The 7,127-nt window shown below is 36.8% G+C and overlaps 1 pseudogene; it reads left to right on the forward strand.

Annotated features, from left to right (window-relative positions):
* The first annotated feature begins 4,013 nt into the window (after nucleotides 1-4,013).
* On the forward strand, nucleotides 4,014-6,088 carry LOC149812841 (UDP-glycosyltransferase 82A1 pseudogene; annotated as a pseudogene).
* Nucleotides 6,089-7,127: the final 1,039 nt, after the last annotated feature.

Consider the following 7,127-nt stretch of genomic DNA (forward strand, 5'->3'; position numbering starts at 1 on the left):
TAAAACCATGATAGTTTCAAAAACTTGTATTTTGAAAGTATAATGTTTTAACACATTAAAAATGTGTATATATATATATATATATTGATGGGAACGTGCAAAATAGTTTTTTCGGAGTTTTTTTTTGTTTTGTTTTTTATTTTTGACCATACGAATTACTGTAATTTATGTGTTTGATTTCATAGGGATTGGCTCTTGTATCATTTAATTCTGGGTAGGTTTTTATAAGATTTGAAAAATCAACAGCCTAAAATCTTCCTATATTTTTCAAAGCTCGTTCTTTTTCATAAAAAAAGATAATTCAGGTGTCAATTCTTAACAAATCAACCATGCGGAACACATCTACATGGTCACAATTGTGGAAAAGATGCTGAGAAACTCATTTAGATCCATTTTGCACTCTCTCTCTCTCTCTCTCTCTCTCTCTCTCTCTCTCTCTATCTATCTATCTATATATATATATATATATATATATATATATATATATATATATATATATATATATATATATATATATATATATATATATATATATATATATATGAGATATGCAAGTTGGAAAGAGAGAGCCTAACTAATCCCATAAAACATAAAGAAAGAAACATGTAGAGGTGATTAGTAAAAAAAATTAGGCTTTGACAGTTATATTAATTGTATCCAACTTGTAGTTTGAAGCTAAACATCTGACTCAACCATGCATTGTTTTTATTGTTCAATGACCAACTGTCATATGTGTCTGCATGTATATCGGTTGCACCAACACCCACTAGTAAAATCGGAATCGGACCCATTCAGACCGAATCGGCCCAACAGCAATTCTAAAATGGCTTATTCAATTCGGTTTTTAATATTCTTTTAAGGGGGTTGAAATCTTTTTAAACCGTGACGTGTTATTTGATGGTGAAAGTTGACCGATTCATCTTCAATTCGATACGGTTTGGTTTGATTTTTTCCCTTTTTTTCAAGAAACCGATTCACCTAGTGAACCCATTTTAACATCGGTAAAAACCACACTTTTTCGTACTTTCTGATCAGTTTATGTTTTCCTTTTTTACTGAATATTTCATATATGGTCTTTTTCTTACTCGAAGAAACCACTATATGATCAAAAGACCTAGCCGCATTGGCTCTGCCTGTCATATTTACTGTCACTGTCCTGGCAGCATAAATTCTTAGGGTTTATCCTTCGTCCCAAAGTAGTTGTCATTAGGGGTGGCAATCGTGTCGGGTTGGCGGGTCGACCCGACGGGTTGGCGGGTCAGCATACCTCAACCCGAACCCGACCCAGCCCATTCATTAAACGGGTTGGCTGTGGCAAACACGAACCCAGCCCGTTTAATAAACGGGTAACCCGACACGACCCGCCAACCCATTTAATAAATGGGTTGGGTCGGGTAAACAGGTTCTCAGGTTCGCAGGTCAGGTTGGCGGGTTGACGGGTCGGGTTGTCAGGTTGACGGGTCGGGATGGTGGGTTGGCGGGTTGACCCACCCGCCTAACCCGTTTATTAAACGGGTCAGCCGGGTTGGCGGGTTGGCATACCCCTAACACGAACCCGACCCGTTTAATAAACGGGTTAGGCGGGTCAACCCGTTTATTAAACGGGTTCGTTTTTTCCAAACCCGAACCCGCGTAAGAGTCGGGTTGGTGGGTCGTGTCAGGTTTTGCCACCCCGGGTTGTCATCATAGTGACAAACGTTTTAAACGGCAATTTCTCGTTTCTCAAAAACTTGTGAGAAATTGAATTTTTTTTATAAATCTTGCATTTTTTTCGGCAAAATCTTGGCAATAAAAAAATAAATTAAAAAATATAAATTTTATTTTTTATAAGAAAATATTAATAAAAAATATCTAAAAATAAAAATACACATTTTTTCACAATAAATAACCGTTTAAAATGTAAATATTGCGTTTAAATCATGTTATTTATGTTTTTTAATAAATGTCAGGAGATTTTGAAAATCTTGTGAGAAATTGCCGTTTTAAACTTTCAGGCAATTTCTCACGATATTATCGCAAGATTTTCATAAATCTGGGGATATTTGTCACTATGGTTGTCATGCAAGGGGTGACGTCCATGGGATTTGAACCTACACCACCTGCCTAGCTGCCTAGGCCCTGTTATTGTTTAGTAGAAAATAACTTTTGAGCCATGCATATGATTGTGGTATTTATGTAGGTTTTTAACGAACTTCAAAATTAATGGTCTACGATTTATCAAAATTTCATAGCTCAAAAATTATGTTTTTTTGCCTAACAGACAATGTTGCGTACGCGATTAAATTGATAAGATGGAGTTACAACCTATCATCTCCAACTGCATAACACCTTACCAATATATATTTATCTTATAATATATTATATTAATGTTAACAATATTCAATTGATTGAAATCATCAATATCATTAAAAGTGGTGACAATTTTTTTTAAATGTATGGTTACTTTTTATCAATGTTGTCAATGTTGGGATCGAACACGTATAGTTCTTTCAAAAAAATGCTTGAATCGGGCTGTATCGAATCAGACCTATGTCGATTGGAAATTGATATATTTTAAAGTGTTTTTAATTAAAAATTCATACAATTAAAAATAAAAAACTCTTTAAAATTTTCTTTAAAAGTAAGAAAAAATCAGAGAGAGATAATTTTCTAATTAAAAAATCATAAATTAGAAAAAAGTTAAATCTTAAAATAAGAAAAAAAAATCAGAGAGAGAGAGAGGCTGCTTATGGCCTTTGTTCACTGGCGGCACGGGCGATACAGTTCCTCCCTGCCTACCAGCACCGTGAGTCCAAAAGAGAGAGAGAGAGGTCATTGGGTGCATGGGATGCTTTCGGGAATAGAGATGTCGGCAGCGACATCCACAGTTAAATCGGGAATATATATATATATATATATATATATATATATATATATATATATATATATATATATATATATATATATATATATATATATATATATATATATATATATATATATATATATATAGTAATGATAAGGTGCTCTTGGAGCACCTACTCCCATCTTTAAGAAGCTTTAAATTTTGAAAATTTGAGTTTTTTGTTTTAATCAGATCCCATAGATAAGATCTACAATAATTATTTAGTGAAAATAAGTTTTGGATCATGTGATGTAGGTTTTTTTACTATACTTAAAAATCAACGGCTGCGTACCAAAATTTCATGACTTAAAAAATATTATTTTTATTTCCAAAAAAAAACCATGCTTCCTATCAAATAAATTATGTTGAGTAGGTGCAACCTACAATTATGATTTCTAGTAGGAGAGAGTAGGTGAGCATTACTCATATATATAATATGAATGAGTAATCCACTCTTTTTGCTCACCTTCTCGTTCTGGCCCTTAAAAATCATCAGTTTTGGCATTTTTTTTCACTTCTAACACCATGGATGTGATCTATAGGTTTTGTTTAGTGCGAACTGGCTTTTGGATCACCCAAATCTGATCTGTATACAGGTTTTTCCAGTGATTATCAGTTTTTTCCTGCTTATAAAATCATGTTTTTTGTAAAAAAAAACATGATCCAAGAGTCAACTCTCACTAAATAGAGCATGCTAAACACATGTATAACTGTTCAAATCTATCATAAAACACTTGAAAACTATGGGACAAAACCGGGTAAAACTATTACTAGGACCTAATATCTATCTATCTATCTATCTATCTATCTATCTATCTATCTATCTATCTATATATATATATATATATATATATATATATATATATATATATATATATATATAAAGGAAGTCAATCTTATTTTATGCATAAAATGAAGCAATAAATTTCGAAACATGTAAACAATGGCAAAGTAAAGAAAGAATTGTGAGGCTTTTACCCATAGAACACGCCAAAGTACATGATCCCCATGTGCTTATTTATGGATATTTTTTTGGTAGTACCGTGGGAGCCCACTTTCATATTGAGTCACATTATCTTCTATAAGAGATCCGACGCTACGATGAAGTGAGTATGTCTATCTAGTCCCTACCATGACAGCCCAATCAAGGCCAAAGGTGGCCTTGGTGCCTTACCTTGCACAAGGCCATGTCTCTCCCATGGTTCAACTAGCATCAGCCTTGAACCGTTTAGGCTTCCAACCAATTGTCATCACTGCCCAATTCATACACTCTGGATTGATATCAAGCACTGGTATTGCTCGCCACAACGATAATGGAGTTATGTTTCTTTCAATCCCCGATGGCTTGGCCGACGATCAACCCCGTGATTTCGTCGCCATCTCGTTCGCCATGGAGAATATCATGCCCCCACATCTTGAGAAACTCCTTCATGGAGAAGAGGGAATTGTCTGCGTGATTGTTGATTTGTTAGCGTCCTGGGCAATTGGAGTTGCGGAGCGGTGCCGGATTCCGGTTGCTGGATTTTGGCCAGCCATGAGTGCCTCCTATGACTTCATCAATTCTATCCCAGATTTTATCCAACGGGGCCTCGTTTCCTCCATTGATGGTGTGTGTTAAAGATTTAGACACTGTTTGCCATGACTTGAAAGCACAACCAATTTCAAGAACTTATTAAAGTTTGCACTAGCATGGAGCTTAAGTTCATAATCTGAATTCCTTCTAGTCTTAGATGCAGCTCAACTTGGTCATCTATCATGCTTCATGTGAGTGAGGTCCAAAGGGTCTCATTTCTTACATCGACAGTGTGTACTAAAGCTATTAGACAGCATTTGGCATGACTTGAAACACAACCAATTTCATGAACTTCTTGATATTTGCACTAACATGGAGCTTAAGTTCAAGAGCTGCTGCAACTCTTCTAGCCTTGGTTGCAGTTCATGAACTTGGTCACGTATCATGCTTCCTGTGAGGTCCAAAGGGTCTCATTTTCTCCATTGACAGTATGTACCAGAGCTATTAAACAACATTTGACATGAATTTGAAACAAAACCGATTTCATGAACTTCTTGAGGTTTGCATTAACATGGTGCTTAAGTTCACGAGCTGCTGTAACCCTTCTAGCCTTAGTTGCAGTTCATGAACTTGGTCATGTTTCATGCTTCATGTGACGTACAAGCATACCTCATCAGGGAGAATAAATTTTTGTACCTTTTAATAACTTAAGAAATTCAATGTCCAACCATTTTTTCCCTCAATTCAATGCAGGTTCTCCATTAGTAGAAGGTATGGTGAGCTTCTTACCTTCGCTACCAATGCTAAACTCAGCACACCTACCATGGTTAGTTGGAATCCCAAGTGCCCAATTGTTCAGGTTCAAGTTTTGGTTAGATGCCCTCCAAAGGTCAAGTGCCCTACAATGGATCTTGGTCAACTCATTTCAAGAAGAAAATCAGGCACATGAAATGGCCTCAGTCCCACATGCAGTCCCAATGAGTTCTCCAACCCCACATGTATTCCATGTGGGACCATTAACAAGGCACAGTGAGCATAGCATTAGCATGTGGGAAGAAGATGGTAGCTGCATTGATTGGTTGGCCAAGCAAACAACTGGTTCAGTGATCTATATTTCATTTGGAAGTTGGGTAAAGCTATCAGCCCAACACCATGTAGTTGAATTGGCCATGGCATTGGAGGCCTCAAGTAGGCCTTTCCTATGGGCACTAAGGACCACATGGCAAGCCATGCTGCCTAGTGGGTTCATGGAGAGGGTTGGCTGCAGGGGGAAGTTGGTTGACTGGGCTCCACAGAGACAGGTTCTAGCAAGTGATACTGTTGGTTACTTTCTTACTCATTGCGGTTGGAATTCGACTATTGAAGCGATACTCGCTGGAAAACCGCTATTGTGTTGGCCGGTTTCCGGTGACCAGTTCATTAATTGTGAGTTCATTGTCAAGGTGTGGAGGGTAGGAACCAACTTGGAAGGTGAAGGGAGGGATGAGATAGGGAGAGGGATGGTGAACATGATGTCTCAGTGGGAAGAACTAAAGAGGAATGTGTCGGCAATGAGGGAAAGAGTGGTGGGAATTTATGGGGAGTTGATGGGAATGAAGAATCTCGAGGCTTTCACACATGCTGTGATGAAGAAGTGTGGCAATGAAGGATTCAAAATTTCAAATCATGCACAGGACATGAACTTTTCATAACTGTTCTCTTCTCCACTTCATTTTTGTTTTGACAGACTTCCTATTGGGCAGCAAAACCCCAAGTACTTAGCCTTCTTGTCCACTAGGAAGGTACATTATTTTCCAATGCATTTGTGTAGTGAAAGAACACCTGAGCAAGTCAGGTTGCATTGTTTATTAATTCATGTGGGTGACAACTACAGTCGTGATGCAACATGTAATAGTGATTAATTAGTGTGGTTTAGATGCATGAACTCGAACACTTCACTCTGTGTGCTGGATATTTATAGCTGTGTTAGTACTAATGAAGAGATGTAGAAAGCATGCTTTTTTAAATCAATTGTTCATGTTGGTAAGGTTATGCACTTGTGCTTCATAAAGTAAATGAGTTTGGTTCTTTTTTTTAACAAGAAAGGACATGTATGATTGATCACAATTTACTAATTTTAGGTATTTGTTTAAGAGGTTTAGAGTTAATCTTGTATCCAAAATCTGGTTTTTCAGCTACAAGTCTAGCCAAATTTGGGATAACGTGTCAACATATTAAAAAAAACAAAAAGAATGAAATAAACTACAGGTCTGCACATATAGTTGAGAAGTATGAATCATTTGGGTCAGTCATAATCTTTTTCTTTTCTATAAGAAACTGTCACCCTAACAGCTTGAGCACAACCACCTAAGTGGTTTTCCAATGCACACAGAATGTACATGTCCAAACTGTTGGTAGGGTATTGTTAGGAAAGTTTTAAAATTGATGATTTCTTTCCACCAAAAGTGTTTTAAAAAGTTTAGTCCCATATCTAAGAGAAATCAGTTTTCTAGTGGTTTAAATACAAACTTTGTTCTGTATTTTTTACTTTGGTAAGCCTTGTGTCCATGGGTGGCTTGCGGACAACGGACGCGCCGTTTGCACGCGCGCTTGAGGCGCAATGTTGCGTTTTGATGGCGCACTTCGCTCGCAGCAGTGCGAGGTGCATATGAGGCACAAATATCCGTTTTGATTTTTCAGTTTTGAGATATCTGGCCGTTTGAAAAGTTTTAATATCATTTATATTGAGTT

This window comes from Nuphar pumila, chromosome 16 (assembly GCF_984573655.1).
Source record: "Nuphar pumila chromosome 16, dmNupPumi1.hap1.1, whole genome shotgun sequence".
In the NCBI taxonomy this organism is placed as follows: domain Eukaryota; kingdom Viridiplantae; phylum Streptophyta; class Magnoliopsida; order Nymphaeales; family Nymphaeaceae; genus Nuphar; species Nuphar pumila.